General features: G+C 32.4%; 1 long non-coding RNA gene and 1 pseudogene across 1 annotated transcript; both read left to right on the plus strand.

Moving 5' to 3' along the window:
- The first annotated feature begins 997 nt into the window (after positions 1-997).
- On the plus strand, positions 998-14,733 carry LOC108481508 (L-type lectin-domain containing receptor kinase IX.1-like; annotated as a pseudogene).
- A 2,359-nt stretch (positions 14,734-17,092) lies between these two features.
- Positions 17,093-17,809, plus strand: LOC128283683 (uncharacterized). The gene is made up of 2 exons (XR_008274088.1): positions 17,093-17,486; positions 17,572-17,809. It is a non-coding gene; the product is annotated as an uncharacterized LOC128283683 (long non-coding RNA).
- Positions 17,810-24,521: the final 6,712 nt, after the last annotated feature.

Genomic DNA, 24,521 nt, shown 5'->3' on the forward strand with positions numbered 1-24,521 from the left:
TCTAGGACATTCAAGAAAGTGGATATTATCTCCATTTCGATTGCCCAAAAATCATATTTTTTACATTCAAAGATACGAACTTGAATAGTGTTGTAGATTGTGCTTGTGGAAGCCATCACTTGTCACTTTAATTTTTGTAATGCACACTCTGTCACTTTGTAAGGATCTCTAGCTCTTGATACCAATTTTCTACTTCACCATCTAGTTTCTAGAAGTCTCTCTGACAAGAGGAATCTAAACACCTAACATGATTCTTAGTTTGTATGTGTTATGTAGACTTGTGCAAATATCATGTCTTTTAATTGAGATATTTATAAATACCCCGATTCTTATGTTGAAAAATTATGAATACTAGATTTTATTACACTCATGATGTGTGTAATCAAAATGTTTTATATTAAAACAATATATTTTTAAAAATATATTAATAAATTATTATTCTTGGAGTGGCAATATTTTTATATGAATTTGGTAGTCTTGTATTCGATTCCAAAAATAATAATTTTCAATTATTTTATTTGAAGATTATATAAAAGTATGAAAAAAATGAAAATACCTTATAATAATATTAATTATCCTTTAAAACAAGGGTATTTTAGTAATTTTATAGTTGTTGATATCGAATTGACTTGTGATGCCAACTCAATCTTCCACTTATATATAATATAGATTAGCTACATTTTATGTAGAAACCATATTTGTATTTACAAGACATCATTTATGAGACAAATACAGTCAGATTTTTAATCAAAATTAACAATATCTCAAGTTGTTGTAGATCTTCAAAGCATTTGTGGTTGAATCAAAGAGAAAACCGTAGATTAATAACCATTTAATGAAAATAATATTCCAAACTATTCTATTTGCAGGGATCTTTCATACAATAACTTCACAGACACAAGTGTATCAGGCTGTCAACATGAGGGCGTGTACAACAAATTTCTCATCTAACATCATTAGTGGATATTTATTGTAAATAGTTATAACTTGTATTCTTTCATTGTGGATCTGCAGGAACTTGTTCTCAAGTATTGCAAGAGTCAATAAATCGTAAGTGTTAAGACGACAACAACTACTAAACTAAAGTCTGAGATTTTAATGGCTAAGCTATTTAATTTTTTTATCAGAGGAATTGTTCCATGTTTGAGAAGCCAAACTAACTGCGCAGCAGGATGTAAGTACAAATTTCACATACTTCTTAATGTTAAATATCCATAATAGCTATTATTAGTGAGCCAGATAACCAGTGGTCAATGGGATTTTTTGTGTAGTATTGTGTTTTATATTGTTTCAGTTTTTTTTCTCCTCTTTTCCATGTGATTGCTACAAATTATTGTTGTTTTCCTCAGCTTTGCACTCTGTCCGTATAAACTGTGGAGGGGGAGAAATAACTGCTAATAACATCTATTACGAAGCCGATGACTATCAAGCCGGGCCTTCGACATTTCACCGAAGTAAGACCAGCTGGGCTTTTAGTAGCACCGGAGTTTTCATAAACTATTATCGTAGTAACGACGGCCACCCCTTTGATTCGGAGAGTAGACAACTTTCTAGAAATGGTGGCGATGAACTATACACAGATGCAAGGCTTTCACCTAGTTCTTTGACTTACTACGCATTTTGCCTTGCCAATGCAACTTACAATGTAAGCCTCCATTTTGCTGAGATTCAGTTCACTAATGATCAAACTTATGGCAGCTTAGGGAAGCGAATGTTCGATATTTACGTTCAGGTATTTTTAATATCATTCTTGCAAGAATTGCAGTTTATATCCGGATTTGAATGAGTGTCTAAAATTTCCAGATGAGTAATACCCGTATCTTGACAAAAATTAAAATTTAAGCTAAATGTTAAATTAAACGTAAGCTTTACGACTTATGCTTGCATGGAAAGTAAGGTTAAATGGAACGGATAATAATTTCAGGGAGAACGGGTGCGGAAGGATTTCAATATTAAAGAAGAAGCAGGAGGGGCAGGCGTAGCAAGAGTAGAAAGATTCAATGCAAATGTAACCGATGGCACTTTGGAGATTCGTTTCCGATGGGCCGGAAAAGGGACGACTTCTTTGCCCGAGAGAGGCACTTACGGTCCTCTAATCTCAGCAATATCTATTTTCAATCCTGGTAGGTTTTCGACTGTCATTGACTCTTAATGTCTCCAATTAATCGTAAATACCATCGTGTCAATTCATATTATATTTTTCTTTCTATATTAAAAATAGCAAATTAGTCTCAATATATTAGGTTAAAAAATTAATTTTTTATTAAAAATTTTATTAATTTTTACTGTTAAAAACTAGTGTGGTTGATGAAATAATTAAATAACACGTCACATGTATCTCATGTTTATGTATAGAGATCAATTTTCATAGTAAAATTAGATAAAATTTAATTTTAATCTAACATATAAAAATTAATTTACTATTTTTGAGTAGAGAAAATTAAGATGCAATCTAATTCCTAATTCAAACCTCTCCACGTTACTTTTACCTCATTTATCCGAAAATTTAAAGAACAGAAACTCTTTTTTTTTTTTTAACAAAATGCCAGCATGTTTTTATTGCTTTACAAAACCAATGCAAGACAAAAACATTAAAAAAAAAAAAAGCGCCTCAGGCAACCAAGCAGTCAAAACAACAAAAACCTGAAAACCCATCTTCTTCCCTTCACAACCCCCCAAGCATATCAGGCTAAAACACTTCAACTCGCAACAAAAACTCAATGAAATGCTCTAGTTTGAAGTGATCCGAGCAAACGCTAGCTAGCATCCTCTGCTCTAGCACTCTTTCCCTGCATAGCCGGACCTGTTCGGTGGTTCTGCACGTATTTCGTTCTTCGGCCACCACAATCTCCTGAATCACCGCCGACTCCTCCTTCATCCACCGAACATCGTGCTTCCGGAATCAGGAGAAGGCCCTCCTTGGCTAGCAGGTGAGCCACCCGGTTACCTCCCTTTTAATATGTTGAAATTTGAAGCTCTCTAAACCCATTAGAATCTGTTTAGCTTCCCAAATGTAACTGCTAACCTCCGATCTGTCTATGCATGGCATCCTGAGCTTTGAAATAATCACTGGTGAGTCTCTTTCAACCTCGAATTTTCAAAACCCCATCTCTTGGACGAATCAAACGGCCTGAACGACTGCCAATGCGTCCGCTTCCTCCACGGACGGTATGTTCCTGTTCCAAAGACATGCTGCACCCATTATCAAACCTTTGTTCCACAAATATTTTTAAGAAATATAAATATATAATTTATAAATTTATAAAAATTAAGAAAAATATAAATTTATAAATACATAAATATAGAAATTATATTTTTAAAATATTTTTTATTTTTCTACTACATGTCATAATAAAAGATTATCATGTGTTACCTTGTGATTAATTGTGAAGACACTAAATACTTTTAAACAATATCACGGGCTAACTACATATTAACCGTTTCTTTTTCTCCTTCTTCATTTTCACTTCACCTGCGTATAACATATTTTTCCATTTTCAATTTCTTAATCATAAATATTATTTTTATTTAATTTTACTTTATCATATCATTTTTATTTAATTTTATCTCTCATATTTTTAATATTTATTGTTGTTTTTCCTTTCATTTAGTTTCAGCCTTCATCACTTAAATTCTAAGCCACTTAACAACTCAAAACTTATTCAAACATCTTCCAAGTCTTTATCTAAACTTCTATCTAAATCTACATTATCGGCTAGATAATTATCCATGACTTATTCATGACATCATCTTAAGCTTTAACCAAATCCTTTATCTATATCCGTAAGATTGGATAAGATGAATCAAATTGCATCAACTAATAACAAGTCTACACATTTAAGTAAATTAGAAAATATAATCTAAAAATTCAAATTAAATCATCTAAACTTCCTCCTCATTTCTACTTTTCTTAATTACCCTAAGTTTTCTTTGCATTCTTCAAAAACATTAAACTCTAAAACTTTTGTAAAAATATTTATAACTTGATCTCAAATTTTCACAAACTTGAGCTCCACTTCTTTTTTATTTTATTTTATTTTATTTTATTTTTTTGCAATGCCTCCCTAATAAAATAATATCTTATAACAATATGTTCATTTTGATCATAGAAACAAAATTTTTAGTGAGTGCTTGTGAGGACTTGTCATCAATGCAAATTTCAGTTATTTCTTCTTATTGGCAAATGCAGTTCTTTCAACAATCTTCCAACTCAAATATTATGAAAATTACAAGAAGTTGTTGCAACATACTTAAATTCATAAATTGGAATTATCACTTTTAGAACTTCAAGAGATGCAACAATCTCCAAAGAAAAAAACAAACTTGGTGGTGCTTTCTCTATCATCAATATCGCCAACAAAGTCACTATCACAAAATCCCATAACTCAAAATCATTTGAAGATGAGTAAAACAACCTCATATTAATTATATCTTTTAGGTAATGAAGAATTTATTTATTGTAAGTAGAGGTAAGAGTAGCAACACATTTACCAACCCCAAATAAGATAACGAGGCTAGTACATGTCAAGTATCTCAAGCTTCTCACAAGACTTTTGAAACGAGAATGTTCACTCCATGAGTGTATTCATGGAATTGCAATCAAGTATTTTGAATTTCTTTTAACACTTCTCCTGCACAACCATCTTATGATATTAATATATCATCCTTTATTTAATTTGATTCATTTATAGGCTCAAATAGTATAAAATAAGCCCCACATCAATCATTTTAAGCTGAAGTGACATGTTCTTGAAAATTTTAAGTAGATTTTGATTGTTTTCGATTAAGATAAATCATCTAAATGAATACAAACCAGCAAAATATCTCCACCATTATTCATCTTGATAGAAATTTATATTCATGAAGACATCATACAAATCCATTCTTGAAAGAACTTCTTAATGCGATTAATTCATGCTCAGGGTGCTTGTTTCAATCCTTATAATACTTTTTTTTACCTTATGCATTTATCTTTACACCCACTAGCTATGGAGCCCACAAATTGTTCAACATAGACTTTTTTTTCCTAGAAACCATTAAGAAATGTCAAATTTACATCAAGTTGGTGTATCTTCCATTTCATTTGTGTCGCAAATCTAATTTGAGCAACAGGTGCATAGACTCCATCTTAATAAATCCTACACTTTTTTATGGCCTTTAGTAACAAGCCTTGCTTTGTATCTTTCCACTTCTCCACTTCCATTCTTCTTTTTCCGTGAAAACTCGTTTGACTACAATGAGTTAATGGCGTTTTGGAAGTATTGATAACTCCAACATATTGTTTTCTCAATGGATTTAGTATCTTCATCCATGGCTAGTCTCCATATTTCATCTTTCACAACTTCATCGAAATTTAGTGGTTTACTATCTACAAAGAGGTAAAAAACAGTAATGGTTTCTGTAGCATCATACAAACCATAAATACTTCTCTTCTCTTCTTCTTCTTCTTCTTCTTCTTTTTAATGTCTTTCACTTAAGCTTTCTTTTGAAGTTGCTTTATGCATAGGAGAAAGTGAAGATGTAAGAGTCACATCTTGCATGATGCTATCTAATATTTTTTACTTTTTTCACATTAGTTCTAATTTCTTTTTTTTAATCTCTTTAATCTTCAACCTTCAAATTTTAGTTAAATTACTATTTTTTAACAAAAAAGCTCAATGGATTAACCTCTCATTTTTTAGCTTCATTCAAATTATTCTGTTTAAAAGTAATAGAACAATAATTCTAATTAAACAATATAATTGTAACAAAAGCCATTACAACATGAAAACCAGGCATTCCAATCACTAATCTAACATTCACCACCACACCTTCAACATAACTCTGCAATTAATACCTGCTGTCCCTAATGTTTCTGCCATCTCATTGCCATACTACTTTGCTTTTGAAAATGCTACCTCACCTACACAGGCTAGTCTTCTTTCCATATCTGCGAATGTAGTTTGTTGCGACCAAGGTCTCCTATCTTCATTCAATAACCATTTATATGCCACCACTGACCCTATTTCAACAATAATCAAACCAGATCCCCTCCACCCTATCTCAATTATTACATCTAACATAGTAATTATTGCTCCCAATTTAGCTGCATCTGCGTCAATGGCATCACATGGTCCCGAGAATAAAGCTCTTACAGTTCCTTCCTCGTCTCTAAGAACACCTCCACAGCCCGTAGCTTCCTTAGCTACTATCCCGCTTACGTTAATCTTCAGCCACCCATGAGGAGGATAACACCAACTCAGTGTAATAGGTTTGGAATTGACTGAATCGGACTTGCACTTAGACAGACTTAACCACCATAATCTCTCTTGTACCATACACTAATCAAAAGCAACTCTTAGCCACAAGAATGCTCTCATCTTAGAATGAAATATCAGCGTATCCATAGACAACACCTTTCTTTCAAACACCATCTCGTTCCTTGCAAACCAAACAGACCAACATGCTACCATTATTGCTATCAACCAAAGACTTTTGCTAGTACCATGCAACTTCATATTAAAATATAAAGAGTAAAAATCTACAGAACCGCTCAACATTTTCTAGCAAACTTCCCACCAATTGAATATCCTTCTCCAAAAATCCACAATAAAATTGCATTTAAAGAACAAATGGTCCTCTCTCTTTCAAGTTCACACCATGGGCATACATTCACTATGTTTTGCAGATGCACCCCTCTCTTCACTAAAAAATCCTTAGTGGGAACTTTTTCTATTGCTAACATCCTTAGTTCAATGGATTACCGCAATTTTAATGATGTTGATGTGGCATTTTGTGTGGTAATCCATAAATATTTTCATTACTAACATGTATATTTTTATAAATTTTATTTATTTCTTGAATTTTATATGAAGTACATATGGATTACCACATCAATTCCATTAAAATTTGTAATGGTCCAGTTAATATTTCAGTCAAAAAAACATATAAAATTTAACTAAAATTTGAATATGGAAAACGAAAAGTAACTAAAAGAATAAATGCTTGTGCTAAATTTATTGAATTTACAAAAAAATCATTGAATTCTTTTGAAGTAAATTTACCTCATCTATCAAACCTCGAAGACTTAATCACAAAGCAACTCTTCTTTTCCACCCAAGTTTTAAAAAATTTAAATGTAACAAATGCATCATATCTTTGCTTGAAGAAGTAAAACCATGCATTTCTTTCCATTAGAATAGTTACATTTAACGTTATACTTGACATACCTTATTTTGCTTAATCTCAAGTAATTTTGTTTTGCTCTTTCTCAATTTCTAGCTGATGGGTTACTGTTATCATTGTTGCAATTACTATGATCACCTCTTCCATATCCTCGGTCAAAGCCATGTCCTCTTCCTCTTTCTCATACTCAACGTCAACTTTTTTATTCTTTTCTCTTCTCATTTATCTTCTGATCATATAACTTGGTTTTGAAAACTTGCTCCAGTGACTCATCTTATCTTCCTTTAAATTTTTTTATTGATCTTGTAACTCAATCATTAATTGTTCAACTGCCATACAATCTAAATATTTTAGCTCAATGACACAAACAACATAATCAAACTTTGGAATTAAGGAAAAAAGAATCTTTACAGTTATATGATTAACTTGCAATGTTTCTCCATTTCTTTTTATTTGATTCACAATATCCACCATCCTTAAAATATTATAATCCAAGAGTTTCTAAAATTACTTCATTCGCAAAACTTCAAGTTCATCTCGTAACACTTGGAGGCACACCTTATTCACTTTGTCAACTCTTTGAAGAGAACTTTGCAAAATTTGTCAACCTTATTTTGTGGTAATTGTTAACATTATGATTAATGGTAGACAATTTTAATGGCAAACAATCCAAAGTGGTGCAAGTTTAGCACCCTAAAGTTGACTTTGAAAAAGTGGAATGGGATAATTTTTTTTTGGTCCTTGAGATAATGGGCTATTTATTGTTTGGTCCCTGAACCTCAACTATAAATAGGCCTTCTCATTTCTCATTTCAATTCATCCCAACCAATCTTTCTCTCTTAGTTTTCTCTCTTCTCCCATTTGAGAATTCTTAAGGAATTCTATTTGTTTGTAATATTTTGGAGATAGTAAAGTTATCATCTAGTGTTAGTGCCCGAGGACGTAGGTATAATTTACCAAACCTCGTTAAAACTCTTGTGTTCTTTCTTGTCCTATTTTTCTTTCAATATTTGAGGGTATAATAGTAGTATTTATTGTACTATTAAATTACTATAAAAGGGATATTCTGACTAAGGAAAGACTTGGTATTTAAGAGATCCTTGTGATCCACCTCTCTTCCCTGGGAATTGAACTTTGTGTGATTTTTTAGTACAATAATTTACACGCTTCCGACCCTATTGGAACAACAAGTGGTATCAAGAGCCGAAGGTTAATCGTAGTATGCTCTGTGGTTGCAGTTTAAACTGATCTTCCACATCAGAAAAGATTTCCTTAGGTATATTGAAAGATTATGGAGAAAACGGTCGGTGTAGGAGCTTCAACATCGTCCATGTGGACAAGACCGACAATTGCAAATGCAAGATTGGCCGTGGAGATCTTTGATGGCACGGGCCATTTTGGTATGTGGCAAAGTGAGGTTCTAGATGCCCTTTTTCAGCGAGGTCTAGACATTGTCATTGATGAAGAGAAACCGGATGATGTACAGGAGAAAGATTGGAAGGCGATCAATCGGTTGGCATGTGGCACAATTCGATCATGCCTTTCTCGAGAGCAGAGGTATGCTTTTTCAAAGGAGACTTCTGCAAATAAGTTGTGGGTGGCACTTGAAGAAAATTTTTTGAAGAAAAACAGTCAAAATAAGCTCCACTTGAAGAAAAGATCTTTTCGCTTCACTTACGTCCCAAGTACCACAATGAATGATCACATCACCAAATTTAATCGCTTAGTCACCGATTTGCTGAATATGGATGAGACATTCAAAGATGAAGATTTGGCTTTGATCTTGTTGGGGTCACTTCACGAGGAGTTTGAGTTCCTAGAAACTACTCTACTTCATGGCAGGAGTGATATATCTCGAGCGAAGTCATGCACCTTATACGCTTATGAACAGAGAAAGAAGGACAAACAGAAAAACTCAATCGAGATCTGAAGCTTTAGTAGTCCGAGGTCGTTCATACACTCGGAAGAAAACTCAAAAGGAGAGATCAAAGTCAAAGTCCGGACTGGGAAAGATGAATGTGCCTTTTGTCATGAGAAAGGCCACTGGAAGAAAAATTGTCCAAAGTGAAGAATAAGGAAAAGTGCTGTAGATGCTTGTGTTGCAAAGCATGATACCAATGACTCAATTATCATTGGTTGCATCATCATCGTCGTTCCATTCGGATGAGTGGATATTGGATTCGGGTTGTACCTATCATATGTCCCCTAACCGGAGTGGTTCTCGATTTAGTAGAACTAAATGGAGGAGTTGTTTATATGGGCAATGACAATGCCTCAGAAAGCTGTTGGGATAGGTTCAATCCAATTAAAGAATCAAGATGGATCAACCAGAGTTCTAATTGATGTTCGGTACGTGCCCAGTTTGAAGAAAAATCTCATCTCATTGGGAGCCTTGGAATCCAATGGTTCGATTGTTAATATGAGAGATGGGGTTTTGAAAGTGACATCTGGCGCACTTGTGATATTGAAGGGCATCGGGAAAAATAACTTGTATTACTACCAAGGTAGTACAGTTATTGGAGTAGTCATTGCAGACTTAAGAACAAAGAATTGGACTCAATGCGGTTGTGGCATATGAAGTTGGGACATGCCGTGAAAAATCCTTGCAAATTCGCAAAGCAAGGATTGTTGAAAGGTGCAAAGGCTTGCAAATTAAAATTTTGCGAGCATTGTGTTCGGGAAAGCAAAAGAGAGTGAAATTGATCGCTATCCATAATACAAAAGGTATTTTGGAATATGTTCACTTAGATGTGGGGGCCTTCCAAAACACTTTCGTTGGGAGGAAAACACTACTTTGTTACTTTTGTTGATGACTTTTCCGAAGAGTTTGGGTGTATACCATGAGAACTAAGGATGAAGTGCTTAGAGTTTTTCTTAAATGGAAAACTATGATCGAAAACCGACCGGCAAGAAAATCAAGCGGCTTAGAACGGACAATAGAGGCGAATATAGAAGTGATCCGTTCTTCGATGTATGCCAAGAGTATGGTATTGTTCGACACTTCACGATTAAGGATACACCACAATGAGAATGGAGTGGCAGAGCGTATGAATCGAACATTGCTGGAGAAAGTTCGATGTATGTTGTCCAATCTTTGGGTTGGGCAAGCAATTTTGGTGAGGTGTGACATACGCCGCCATCTTGTTAATCGTTTGCCATCATCTCGCATTAGAAAGAAAAACTCCTATGGAGGTATGGTTTGGAAAACCGGCTACAGATTATGATTCCTTACATGTGTTTGGATCCACTGCATATTACCATGTGAAGGAGTCAAAGTTAGATCCGAGGGCAAAGAAAGCTCTCTTTATGGGAATCACTTCTGGAGTGAAGGGATTTCGTCTTTGGTGCTTAGACACAAAGAAAATGATCTGTAGCAGAGATGTTACCTTTGATGAATCTGCCACATTGAAAAAGGTAGCAGATAAAGATATTCAGACGAGCGATACTCCACAGCAGGTGGAGTGTACTCCAAAATAGGTGGAGTTTGAGCAGATGGGGATTTCCCTAGTTAATAAGTCTAATTCTCCAGCCACAATGGAGGAATTAGAGGTTGAAGAGGTTCGACCCAAGAACCATTAAGTACACCAAACCGATTCAGGTTGCAAGGCCAAGGAGAGAAATTCAAAACCGCTTTCGATTCTCGATATGGTGGCCTCGCCCTTCCGTTGTTGATGATGATATTCCTATCACTTATCAAGAAGCAATGCAAAGCTTAGAAAGTGATAAATGGAAAAGCGCCATGGATGAAGAAATGCAATCTCTCCGAAGAACAATACTTGGGAGTTGGCGCAATTACCGAAAGGTAAAAGGGCAATCGGATGCAAGTGGGTATTCATGAAGAAAGATGGATCTCCTAGCAAGAAAGATGTTCGCTACAAGGCAAGGTTGGTAGCTAAAGGCTACGCTCAGAATGAGGGAATTGACTACAATGATGTATTTTCCCCTGTTGTGAAGCATTCCTCCATTAGAATTTTGTTGGCCTTGGTAGCACAGTTGAATTTGGAGCTAGCTCAACTTGATGTTAAGACGGCTTTCTTGCATGGTGAGTTAGAAGAGGAGATCTATATGACTCAGCCCGAAGGATACAAAGATGCTGGTGGTAGAAATTGGGTTTGTAAGCTGAACAAATCGCTATATGGATTGAAGCAATCCCGAAGCGATGATACAAGCGATTTGATAGCTTTATGAAAAGCGAAGTACACAAGAAGCAAATATGACAATTGTGTGTATTTGCAAAAGCTACATGACGGATCTTTCATTTATCTACTCTTGTATGTTGATGATATGTTAATCGCTCAAGAGCCAAAAGAGATAGATAAGCTGAAGGCTCAGTTGAATCAAGAGTTCGAGATGAAAGATCTAGGTGAGGCCAAGAAGATTCTCGGCATGGAGATAAGTAGAGATAGACAGAGAGGCAAGCTTTGCTTGAATCAGAAGCAATATCTGAAAAAGGTATTACAATGTTTTGGTGTAAATGAAAACACAAAACATGTAAGTACCCCACTTGCTTCTCATTTGAAACTTAGTGCTCAATTATCTCCGAAAACTGAAGAAGAAAGAGAATATATGGCAAAAGTCCCATATGCAAATGCAGTTGGGAGTTTGATGTATGCGATGGTGTGTACGCGGCCTGACATTTCACAAGCTGTTGGAGTTGTGAGCAGGTATATACATGATCCTGGAAAAGGACATTGGCAAGCTGTGAAATAGATTCTACGGTATCTTCGAAAAACCATAGATGTTGGTTTAATTTTTGAACAGGATGAAGCACTTGGTCAGTTTGTAGTTGGATATGTTGATTCCGACTTTGCTGGTGATTTAGATAAACGTCGTTCAACTACGGGGTATCTGTTTACTCTTGCAAAGCTCCAAGGAGTTGAAGTCTACCTTACGATCTCTGATGGCTGTATCTACTACAGAGGCAGAATATATGGCAGTTACAGAAGCTGTTAAGGAGGCTATTTGGCTTAATGGATTGTTGAAAGACTTGAGAGTTGTTCAAAGTCACATTAGTCTATTCATTTAGCGAAAAATCAAGTCTATCATTCAAGAACCAAGCATATCGACGTAAGATATCACTTTGTGCGGGAAGTCTTTGAAAAAGGAAAAATTCTACTTCAGAAGATTCCGACAACAGATAATCCCGCAGATATGATGACCAAGGTGGTAACAACAATCAAGTTTAATCATTGTTTGAACTTGATTAACATCCTGAGAATTTGAGCACCTTCAGGTGTATGGCGCTCGAGAGCGCATTTGGAGGCACTACAAAAGATAGCTTTATCGAATTTGGGGAGTTGAAGGAAGTGTGTGAAGATGTGATTATCCTAATCAAATCTTCAAGGTGGAGATTGTTAACATTATGATTAATGGTAGACAATTTTAATGGCAAACAATCCAAAGTGGTGCAAGTTTAGCACCCTAAAGTTGACTTTGAAAAAGTGGCATGGGATAATTTTTTTTGGTCCTTGAGATAATGGGCTATTTATTGTTTGGTCCTTGAACCTCAACTATAAATAGGCCTTCTCATTTCTCATTTCAATTCATCCCAACCAATCTTTCTCTCTTAGTTTTCTCTCTTCTCCCATTTGAGAATTCTTAAGGAATTCTATTTGTTTGTAATATTTTGGAGATAGTAAAGTTATCATCTGGTGTTAGTGCCCGAGGACGTAGGTATAATTTACCGAACCTCGTTAAAACTCTTGTGTTCTTTCTTGTCCTATTTTTCTTTCAATATTTGAGGTATAATAGTAGTATTTATTGTGCTATTAAATTACTATAAAGGGATATTCGACTAAGGAAAGACTTGGTATTTAAGAGATCCTTGTGATCCACCTCTCTTCCCTGGGAATTGAACTTTGTGTGATTTTTTAGTACAATAATTTACACGCTTCCGACCCTATTGGAACAACAGTAATAGCATTAGCCACTTTCACAAACATCAATTCTTCTAAACATTAGTGGACAAGGTGAAGAATTGCTGATCCTTCTTTCTTGTCTTTACCGAAGCATTTTTCTAATTTTGCAATAATCATACGTTATTTTGTCGAGGATTATAACCATATCTCATGAGGTTGGATAAGATAAACTAAATAATTAATAACATATAAACACATGTACGTAAATTTGTAGACATAACCTAGAAATTTAAATTATATATCCAACCATGGATAGATCTACACTTCTTTTTTTTGATATCTTAATAATGATTTGAACCAAGATTTTCATGTCATCTTTGGAACTGACTCTTATATGTAAAGTTTTTAAACCAGGTTATAATCCTCCATCAAAAAGCGGTGGTCCTCTATCAAAAAGCAATGGTCGTATCTCGACAGCTGCAATGGCTGGTATCGTGGTCGGAGCAACGTTTGCTACTTTGTTGATTGTAGGCATCTTTTGGTGGAATTGCTGTTATACATTTGATGATGAAATATCTGAGGTTCTCGTTGGCGATGAATTCCAAAATGGAATGGACCTTAGAAAGTTTTCCTTGGTACAAATATCTAAAATGACCAATAATTTCAACGGTGAAAAACTAGGAGAAGGAGGGTTTGGTGTAGTTTATAAAGGGTACTTAAGGGACTTGGATACTTATGTTGTTTGTTAAGCGGATTTCAAAGGCCTCTAAGCAAGGAATTAAAGAATATGCATCCAAGTGAAGATTATTAGCCAATCAAGGCACAAGAACCTTGTGAAGCTTATTGGTCGATGTCATGAAAAGGAGAACTTATACTTGTTTATGAGTTAATGGCTAACGCAGCCTAGATTCCCATCTTTTAGAGGTAAAACCTTATTGACTGGGAAGTGAGATTTAAAATTGTGCAAGACACGCATCAAGACTATTCTATCTTCACGAAGAAGGTGACCATTATGTACTACGGAGATATCAAAGCGAGCAACATTATGTTAGATTCTAGTTTCAATGCTAAACTTGGGGATTTCGGGCTTGCTAGGCTAGTGGATCATGAAAAAGCGTCACAAACCACCCATTTAGCTGGGACTATGGGCTATTTGGCACCTGAATGTGTTTCATCGGGAAAGGCTAGCAAGGAATCGGATGTCTACAGTTTTGGAGTTGTGGCATTGGAGATTGCATGTGGTAGAAGATCAATTGAGACAAAATATGAAGAATCTCAAGCTTCTTTGGTAACCTGGGTGTGGGACACATATGGAAGGCAACGTTTGCTTGGTGTAGCTGACCCAAAGCTATGTATGAACTTTGATGCTAAACAAATGGAATGCTTGTTGATGGTTGGACTGTGGTGCGTCCATCCAGACCAGCATTTAAGACCGTCGATAAGGCGAACAGTTCAGGTTCTTAATTTTGAAGCACCATTGCCGAAGCTTCCAGGTACGAGGCCAACTGCCACTTATGATACTCAAATCAGTTCCGAAATTCAAGCAAGTTTTACTGATATGAGTATTACAGTCCCACGTTAAACTACTAGAATTATTATATACATAACGCTTAAATTGATAAAAGATGTCTATTAATAATAGTATTTATATCAGTACATATTTAATGATTAAACACTTTTTATATTAAATAAATAGAAATTTTCATAAAAATGGACAATGAGCAAAAATATGGCCGAATTTTTGCTCCCGAACGAACGAAAATACCCAAATATGCCATATTTTTCTCATTAAAAATAAAAAGAATTGAATATAAGGGCATATTAAAAATTTTGGGTCTAATCGAATTGTTATTTTTTCTCCAAAGCCCGACTTGAATTGAAAGATGGGATTTTTTGTTGCAGATACTTTTTGGGATTAACTTTTTTATTCGAAACTCTTCTAAATTTTGGACTGTTCCGGCAATTAATGGTTGAATTCAACAATTTTAAATAACCAATTACAAAAGAACATAAAATCTTATAAATCTAATTTATCTTTGTAAGTAATTCCTCCTTTAATCTTTTATTAATTTAATATAAAATAAATTTTATTATATTGAGGGTGCTTTTATCATTTTGTATATTTTACTTAAAAACAAACACATAATAAAATTTAAATTCATGCCTCTTTAATGTAAAAAAACGTTAATTTCTTTTTAAATTTACATTTTGCCATTTAGTCAAAATTACATTAGTTGTTTATATATTATTTTTCATGAATATATTTATTCCATGATTTACTTTTTCACCAAACCTCTCAACCAAAATTCACTATTCATATATGAAAATTTCAAAAAGAATTTTAAAATTCTTTTAAATAAATTATTTTTAATTAATAAATAAAAACTAAAGCCAGATCGTGCCAACACAAAATTAAAATTTCCTTATTCAAGGCCAGGCCTACCAAGCTGCTCAATCCCTCAAGTATAAAATAAGGTCATATAATTATTAAAATATTAAACAATATTTTTATTTTATAATGATATTTATAGTTTATAATCAACTTGAAATAAAATCTTGATAATTCAAGTAGAGCTTAGCTCTCCTAAATGGAAAAAAAAAATATCTTCCAGACACAACCGATAACTCTAAGACAAGTCAATTATTTCTATATCATCAATGACTATCAGGTCATAGATGCCATTTCATTAGAATATCATCATTGATTTTGTCTATGCCTGGATTCTCTGTTGCTGCATTCAGTTTTTTTAACATTTTGGGTCGCCCTATCCATCAGAATCTTATGTTGCCACCTTGTTGGTGACAAGATTAGGTGATTGATCTTCCCTGCGGCTACTATGACTTTGGAGGAGTTCAGAGAAAACATGAAACTGGAAAAAAGATCATTATTACAAACTACTACAGCAGCAATGAAATTTTGATTGCAATTCCACCAAAAGTATAATACCAGTAGAAGCAATAAAATTTTGATTGCAATAAAATGTTTAGTGTAATGGTAAAATATATTATATTTTTAAAGGAAGAATTCATGTTTGAATTTTAAAATGGTATTATTGGGAAGTAAATCAAACTAAATTCTCACCATGTTAAAATTAAATATAAACTTACTTAGGGTGTGTAGCAATTTTAAATTTGTGAAGATCTTTAAAATGTTAGTTCCAAGTGAATTTAGAATTTTTTTTGAGAGGAACCGTAATGAAATTATATATTTTATGGTGTTTAAATGTAAATTTTCCAATATTTTAGTACATATATTTATAGTTTTAGTACTAAATCAAAATTTTATCATTTTTGGAAGGTTAAATTATAATTTTATCATGTATTAATTTAAATTTTATATATTCTGAAATCCTAAACGAAACTTTCCCATTTTTAGGGCCATGCCTTGCCTTCACCCTCGCTAGAATTTTAAACTATATGAACCAAAAATATTAGTATTTGTAATTATTTTGTTGGTATAAATAATTTTTATAGAAAGATTTAGGCTATTGAAATTTATGAATTAAAAAATAATTATGAAAGAAAATTGATATTAAGAATAAATAATATAATAATATAAAATTAGATTTGTAAAATATATAAATATTTTTATTAATATAAAATATATTAGAAAATAAATAAAATAAGATTTTATAGTTAATTTTATTTTACTTTATAGTAACACCATATATATGCAATGAAATCACGTTATGAGAAATTTTAAAACCAAGTTTTTCCTATGGAATTTGAATAAAGAAATTGAGTTACTCAAATCATATTTTAAATTTTTTCAAATATTAATTTTTATTATTTTAAAAATTCTAAAAATCATGTTAGTGGCAGAATTTTTAACTACATGAATGAATTGAGAAATTAACACGTTATATTTAAAAATAAATAATAAATAAATAAAATAAGTGAAAACATTTCAATATCACTTATGAGGTCAAAAGTTTAGGCGGGTAGTATAGTAAGTAATAATCCTTAGATAAAAGCCAAATTTCTCAAATTAAAAAAAAAAAAAAAGGAGGGATGCCGGCCAAACTATGCATATGACAAGAGAGAAGGTTACATAAACTGAAATTTAAAATTTATATTTACTAAATCTCGTCTTTTACAAATGACTAATTAAACTAATACACTAATCATAGTTCCAATTCTTGATAAAATCTATTTATATATGTCCAAGTGTTCACTCTACCTCTCTTTTTCCATATTTCTCCATTGCCGGTCAAATAATTTTCTTCCTCTTGCTTTTTGATTCATTTTCAAAGAAACTTCCCAAAATTTCGTTCTAATATCTTTATGAAAAACCCAATCTTTCAACCCTTTTTTTGGTTCTTTCAAATCAAGCAAAAAGGAGATATTGAATCCCTCTCCAAAAATCTTCCAACATGTTCATTCATCGACTCCTTCTTCCTTCAATATTCATAGTTTGCTGCCTCACAACGCTTACAGATGGAGCTACAGTTCCAGATGATGAAGGTGATTCATAATATTACTCTAGAAAGAAGCTTAATTTTCTTAATTATTTCTTTTAGTAAATTTCAACTTTATTTTTTCTTTATAGTGGAAGCTTTGAGAAGTATTAGTAGGACATTGGGGAAGACAGACTGAAACTTTGATATTGATCCATGCAGTAGAGGCAATAGTTGGTTGGACCAACCCACACGTTATTATGCTAATAATGTTACTTGTGATTGCTCCTTCAACAATAACACTACCTGCCATGTCATCCATATGTAAGCATATATATATATAGATATATCTTATAATAAAAGCTTATCTACCATTGAGTTGTGACTAAACTTGTTAGATCTCTTCATGGATTATATATGATTTTATTAAACATATCTAAAATTTATTAGAAGTGAGAGAGGGTTGAGATTTGTTAAAAATTAAGTCCTAATTTTTTAATTTTAAATTTTTGTCCAATCTTAATAACTTTGTTAATATGTTTGTTAAAATTTGTTAACTTCAGATATTAATTAAGCTATCATCATATGTTGTTGTATATGATTTACAAAAACAAAAAAAAACAAATATGTTCAGTTGATAAATTCTAACAAAAATTATCAAAAATGATAATGACTAGACTATAATTTTCAAATTAAAAAAAAGTAAAAATTGGGCTTTTAATTTTAAAATACAGGAATTAAATCTCAAATTTTTAGAATATAGAAACTAATTGCATATTTTAACCTTGTTAATTTGTTTTCCTAATAAACCTTGTTAATATGTTTTACGGTTAAAGGAAGTTGTGAGAATACATGTACAATTTCGGTTACCAACTTCAATAAAATATTTGTCTTTGTTCAAGATTTCCTTTTTTGATGGGTTATGGCGACTTAAATTTAAATACACATATAAATGTTAAATAATAGATTAATTAATTTTTATATTACATAAGCTTTTAATTCATTTAATGTCAAATCAAAATTCATGAGTTGAGAAATCTAGTGGCAAGTAGATAACAAGGTAGTACAATTTAAGAGCCATTGTTGACTATTCAATGGAATCACCCTCGCATGTCGGTCCAATCTAGAGGATTAGGTTATATTTTAAGTTTGAAGATTGGTTCAGAAAATAGGAAGGTTTGAATTGAGTAAAATTTGAAACCCTGTTTTTATATAGTTTGAGATTTGGGTAAGATTTTTTGTTTGAGCTCGGTTCAGCATAACCTAATCTGAATGTATTGTGATATAAAAATATTAATATTAATTATATATGTTAAATAATAATTATATATTTATATTTATATTAAATCAATAATCCAAAAATAATTAAACTTTTATTCAAAACTTAAGAAAAACTTACCTAACTAAATAACCCAACCTAAAATATAAAATTTTAACAATTATATTTAATACAATAAAATATTTATTGTATTTACGGCAAAATATAAAATTGGTATATGAACTAGAGGTAATCATGGGCGGGTCGGTCGGTCGGGTTATGGCCGGGCCTAGATAAAATTTTAGGCCCGTCTATTAGGCTCGGCCCGCCCGGCCCGACTGAAATATGGGCCTAAAAATTTGTCCAAGCCCGCCCAAAATAAAATTGTTAAGCCGACCTGCCCGGCCCATATTAATTTTTTCCTTTTTCATTAAATAAAAATTTTAAAAATATAATAAATCAAATATATTTAAAACATAAAACAAATATTAAAATAAATAAAAATAATACTAAAACAATTCTTAAAATAATACACAAATTAACAATATAATAAAAATAATTATATTAAAAATTTAAAATGATTAAAAATAAAATAAATAATATATATTAATATATAATTCGGGCCGGGCCGGGCCCGGGCCAAAAAACTCTTACCCGAGGCCAGGCCCGTTTTCTAACCAGGCTTCGTTTTTTTGCTCAAACCTATTTTTTGAGCTTATATTTTTACCCAAATCCTCTCATTTTTCGGGCGGGTCTTCGGGCCGGGCAGGGCCACTCGACCCATGATCAGCTCTAATATAAACTTGTCTACGTTGGTACTTATGGTTTTTTTTCTTAGATTGGTACTCAAATTTTTTTTACATCAACTAAATTGATACCCGAATTTAACGTCATTAATTTTTTCATGATGTGACACCGTTGACCAGTTGCATGGCACCACGTGGACTGCTATTTGTACTCTTTTTCTTTTTCATTTTCCCTATTTTTTTTCTTTCCTTTCCTTTTTCCTACCCTAGCCGCCCTGCTTCTACATAGCTATTAGGCCACTGTCTGGCAGCATCTGGTGAGCTCTCTAACACCAGAAGACACCAGAGGTTTCATTTCCTCCCTATTTTTCAATCTCTTGTCTTATGGTAATGTTTTTAATATAAATTCTTTTAATGTGTTAAAGAAGATTTTATTTTAACATTTTAATACATTTAAATAGTATATTATTTTTAAAAAATAATTTTAAAAAATTAACTAAAATAATCAAATGTACCCAAGTTTATTTTTCTTAAATTGAGTCGAATTTGAATAAAAAAATAAACTCATTTTTTAAGCTCAACTAGATTCAAATTTAAAAATTTAATCTAAATACCTTACATAAGTCTAATCCACGCTCGATCCCAACCAACCTATCAACATCCCGAATGTCATTTGATTGTCCCCTCTCTGTTGCTTTTGAAAAATGCGTTAACATGAATATCCAATTTTACCCTTTTACTTTGTTGTTTTTTAATATCATTTTACTTGAATGTTATATATATATATATACACTATAGACTATAGACTAAGATCAATGTTCTTTTAATAGTTTAATTTAAATTTACATATAATAATTATTTAATTTTTTTCCTTTTGCCTGAGATCCAGGGAAGGAGGTAAGCAGGATATTCCCTCCCTTAGTTAAATGAAAATATTATTTTTTAATCTCTTTTAAAATTTAAAAAATTTAATTTAAATCCTCTTAATCCTTAATTAAACGAAAAAAATTTAAAACTTAATTGAACTTTCAAAGAATCTTAAACCATTTTAATGGAAATTTTTTTATCTCAACTCCTAAATAAGAGACACTCCCCTAATATTGTTCTGTCCAAAAAAATTGAAACTCAAAAGCGAACATAAGAAAAATCAAACTCTCTTTCCCTTGATTGAATTAACTCAAGTCTAAAAAAATAAGTTATTAATTTGTAACTACAGGATATCATACAATTTTAAGCAAGGTTAAAAAGATGGTTAGTTCTAAAAAAATGCATAATTTTTTATTACCGAGTTTTTATTACTTGATCAAATAAACATTGCCTTTGAATGTGGTTATTTTCAATATAGATTTTAGCAACATAACCCTAACTTAGTTTCTGTATCAGATTGCTCAAGGTACAAAATCTCTCAGGTACTCTGTTGGAGAATGATTCAAAGTTAGTTTTTTTCAAATTTAGATTTGGTTGGGTTGTGTTCAGTTTATTATTTTCATTATTTTTCTGTTTTTCTTGAGATGTGATTAAGTGTCAGATTTTTCTTATTGGGATTTGTTGCTGTGTAAAGCCTATATAAGAGGCTGATCTTTAGTTGAATAAGATGCATCAGTTTTTCCCAAATATACTATAACTTATTTGTGTCCATGTAATGAACCGAAAGTTACGGTATCGGAAATTGAGTCTTGAGTCTCTGTTTCAGTGAAATTTATTCATGAATATTTATTAGAAATATTTATGAATTATAGTTGAATGGTTATTTAGTGTTTAATTAAGTGAAGTAGCTTGAATTTAGTTTAAAGGATTAAATTGCATAAGAAATAAAAGTTTAATTATAGATTAAAAAGTAAAAGGGACTAATCTAGCAATTAGACCCTAAGTGCCATGTGTGTGAATGTATGATATAACATGTGTAATAGTTGGTATATATGTGTAATAGCTATAAGATATTTTATGTTATAGCTATTACACATGTTAATTATATTTTTATAGGTTAATAATAATATAATATAGTATAATGAATAAATAATAATGAGTAAAGAAACATAGAAAGAGTTACAGAGAGCAAACGTGAGAAAGAAAGAAGGAAAGAAAGAAAGAAAAGAAAAGGAAATTTGAGGATTAAGGCCCTAAAGTTTAATTGGTAAGTTGTTTTAGCTCATTTTCTTATGATTTTATGTTTATGGATGCCTAATTCAAAGTTCTACATGTATGAGGTTAAAATGAAGAAAAATAGAAAATTTTTAGATATTGATTTAGTTGAATAAATTGAGGTTTTATGGGTTAAATTGATAGGAATTGAAGTTAGAAGTGAAAATTGAGTGATTTATTAAAAGAATTATAAGTTAGGTTTAAATAGGGATTAAGTTGAATAGAGCTCAAAATTTATGTTTTATAATGAATTTTATGAGTTAGAAATTGTTAATGAGTTGATTAAAGAGAATATGAAGCTTAAGTTAAAGAAAAAGATTAGTAATGGAAAAAGGACGAAATTGGAATTTTTGTAAAAGTTTGATAGAAAGTGAAAATGTGTTTTATGAATTAGTATATTGATGAATTTTAATTGTATGATTGTTAGTAGCAAACGTAGCACGGATACGTCATCAAAGAAGGAAAAGAGAAAGTGAACGAAGATATCGATTAAATTCGATAAATAGTGGTTTGTATTTCTATAAACCGAGCTTAATCGTTATTGCTATATTTGATATTTATATTGTATGAAAATGTGAATGAGGTAAGTATTTTTACCATATTGAAATGAATGTGATTTTGAATACCCTATTAACAATTAATCGGGCTAGTCGGATATAGTTGACATGTCATAGGAATTGGAAGTATTGGGATATTCGACATTGAGTCGATGAGACACTATGTGTCGACTCTTGTTAAAGTTCGGATTTGTTCCGATGAAGTACTTTGTGTACTATAATGTTAAAGTTCGGATTTGTTCGATGAAGCACTATGTGCTTATCCGGAGTGTGGGTTGGATCCGTGTATCCGTTAGTGTCCGAGTTATGTTAATAAGGGTAAATAAAGTAAAGGTTATTAAAGTACTGATTGATATTGAATAATAGCAATAATGTGTTTGAATTACCATGTTTTAAAGTTGATTAAGCTATTGTTTATGGAAATACCACTGAGAGTATTCTCAGCGTCACGGTTTGTTTCGTCTTGCAGAGGCTAGGTACTGAAAGTATAAGGACTCAACATACAAGTCGATCCCCAAACTCAAATTGGTGAAGTTTCTATCTTTTGGAAAATGGCATTGTACCTAGGATGTCTTTTGGTTATATTGAAAGTATCTAAGTTGTTAAATGATATTTTGGTATGTTTTGTAAATGTTACCAAAACCTTAAGAATGGTATGTTTTGATATGTTAGTGAAGAGTAATAAGAGGAATTGTTGGTAAATGTTGTAGAAAGAAGAAATGAAGATGTTATAAACTTAGTTATCAACATTTTATACTAAAACAGATTTGGACAGTAACAGTAGTCCAACTTTGAAAATATACCAAAAATAGTATAAAGTGAATTAGATGATGAATAAAATATGTAATTGAAGCTTAATGAATCTATTTTTATATGGAAGAAACAAAATTGGTAAAAGAGATATATTTTATGAGATATTTACGTTTTGGTGAAACAGGGTTAGAACAATTTCTGGATTCCCTGTTCTGACTTTAGAAATTCACCATAAATTGTGTATTAAGAATTAGGACTCAAACTTTATATGTATGGATTCATTATTGAGTCTATTTTAATTGAAACAAATGGCATAGTCATTGGATTTCTGTACAGGAATAAATTTGATTCGAAGTGCACAAGGGTCAGAGTAGCTGAACCCTGAAACAGGGAGACTTCTTATAATAAACTGTACTAATTGGCCTGACCAAAATTCTAGAAAAAATTAGTAAGTAGATATATGAGTCTAGTTTCAGGAAAATTTACGGAATTGGATTTCGAGTTTCGTAACTCGAGATATGATTTTTAGCGACTGTGACGCAGATGGATAGTTTACTACAAAACTGTTTAAGTGCTAAGATAAGTTTTGTAATGTCTCCGCTTGACTCGACAGCGGTCTCGGGTAGGGGGACGTTACAATATTGATTGGTATCAGAGCTATTTAGGTTTAGTCGGTTCTAGGACTAAATCGAATGTCAATGGGAATCTAGAGGTACATGCCATTCTCGAGTCAAATTTGAGTTGGGATTGGATCTTGATATGTTTGTTGAATATTTTGTTTTATAGCATTAAGAATGTCGATAAAAGCATTGAGGATACTGATCAAGAGATGTATAGTGAAGATGATGAACCGTATAATGTGAATGAATCGAGTCTGCAACTCCAAGTGTGAATCCATGAGGAAATCAACCGAATGTTGGAAGTGACAATCTCAAGTCTTTAGAATAATCGCCGATGCCCTTCAAAAAGCGGTAGGAACTATGCTTGCTACGTCCTCTATCCCTACTACCCGAAGAGCTCCAATTAAAGAATTGAGAAAATATGGAGCTACAGAATTTTTGGGTGCCAAGGAATTGATTCGACTCTCGCTGAAAATTGGTTAAAGACTACAAAGAGAGTTCTGAAGCAACTTGAATGTACACCACAAGAAAGCTTAGTGTGTGTTGTCTCATTACTGCAAGAGGAAGCTTTAGTATGGTGGGAATCAGTGATTCAGAATGTACTTGAGGAACAGATAAGTTGGGACTTCTTTCAAAAAGAGTTTCAAAATAAGTATTTGGGAGAAATGTACATAGAAGACAAAAGACAAGAGTTCTTAACACTGAAACAAGGTGAGATGCTTATAGTGGATTATGAACGAGAATTTCTGAGATTGAGCAGATATGCCACTGAGTTTGTACCGACTGAAGCCGACCGATGTAAAAGATTTTTAAGAGGATTACGTGATGAATTTAGACTACAGTTGATGCCTCTTAGAATCACTGAGTTTGCGGATTTAATGGAAAGAGCTAAGATGATTGAACAAATTCTTGGAAGGGATAAAAAGTCTGAAGTTGCTCATTCGACTGAAAAACGTCCCGGAATGGTTAGTTCAAGTCCGCAGCCTAAGCGGTCAAAGGAATCACGAGGTAATTGGAGATTTAGTT

This window comes from Gossypium arboreum, chromosome 11 (genome assembly GCF_025698485.1).
Source record: "Gossypium arboreum isolate Shixiya-1 chromosome 11, ASM2569848v2, whole genome shotgun sequence".
NCBI classification, from domain to species: domain Eukaryota; kingdom Viridiplantae; phylum Streptophyta; class Magnoliopsida; order Malvales; family Malvaceae; genus Gossypium; species Gossypium arboreum.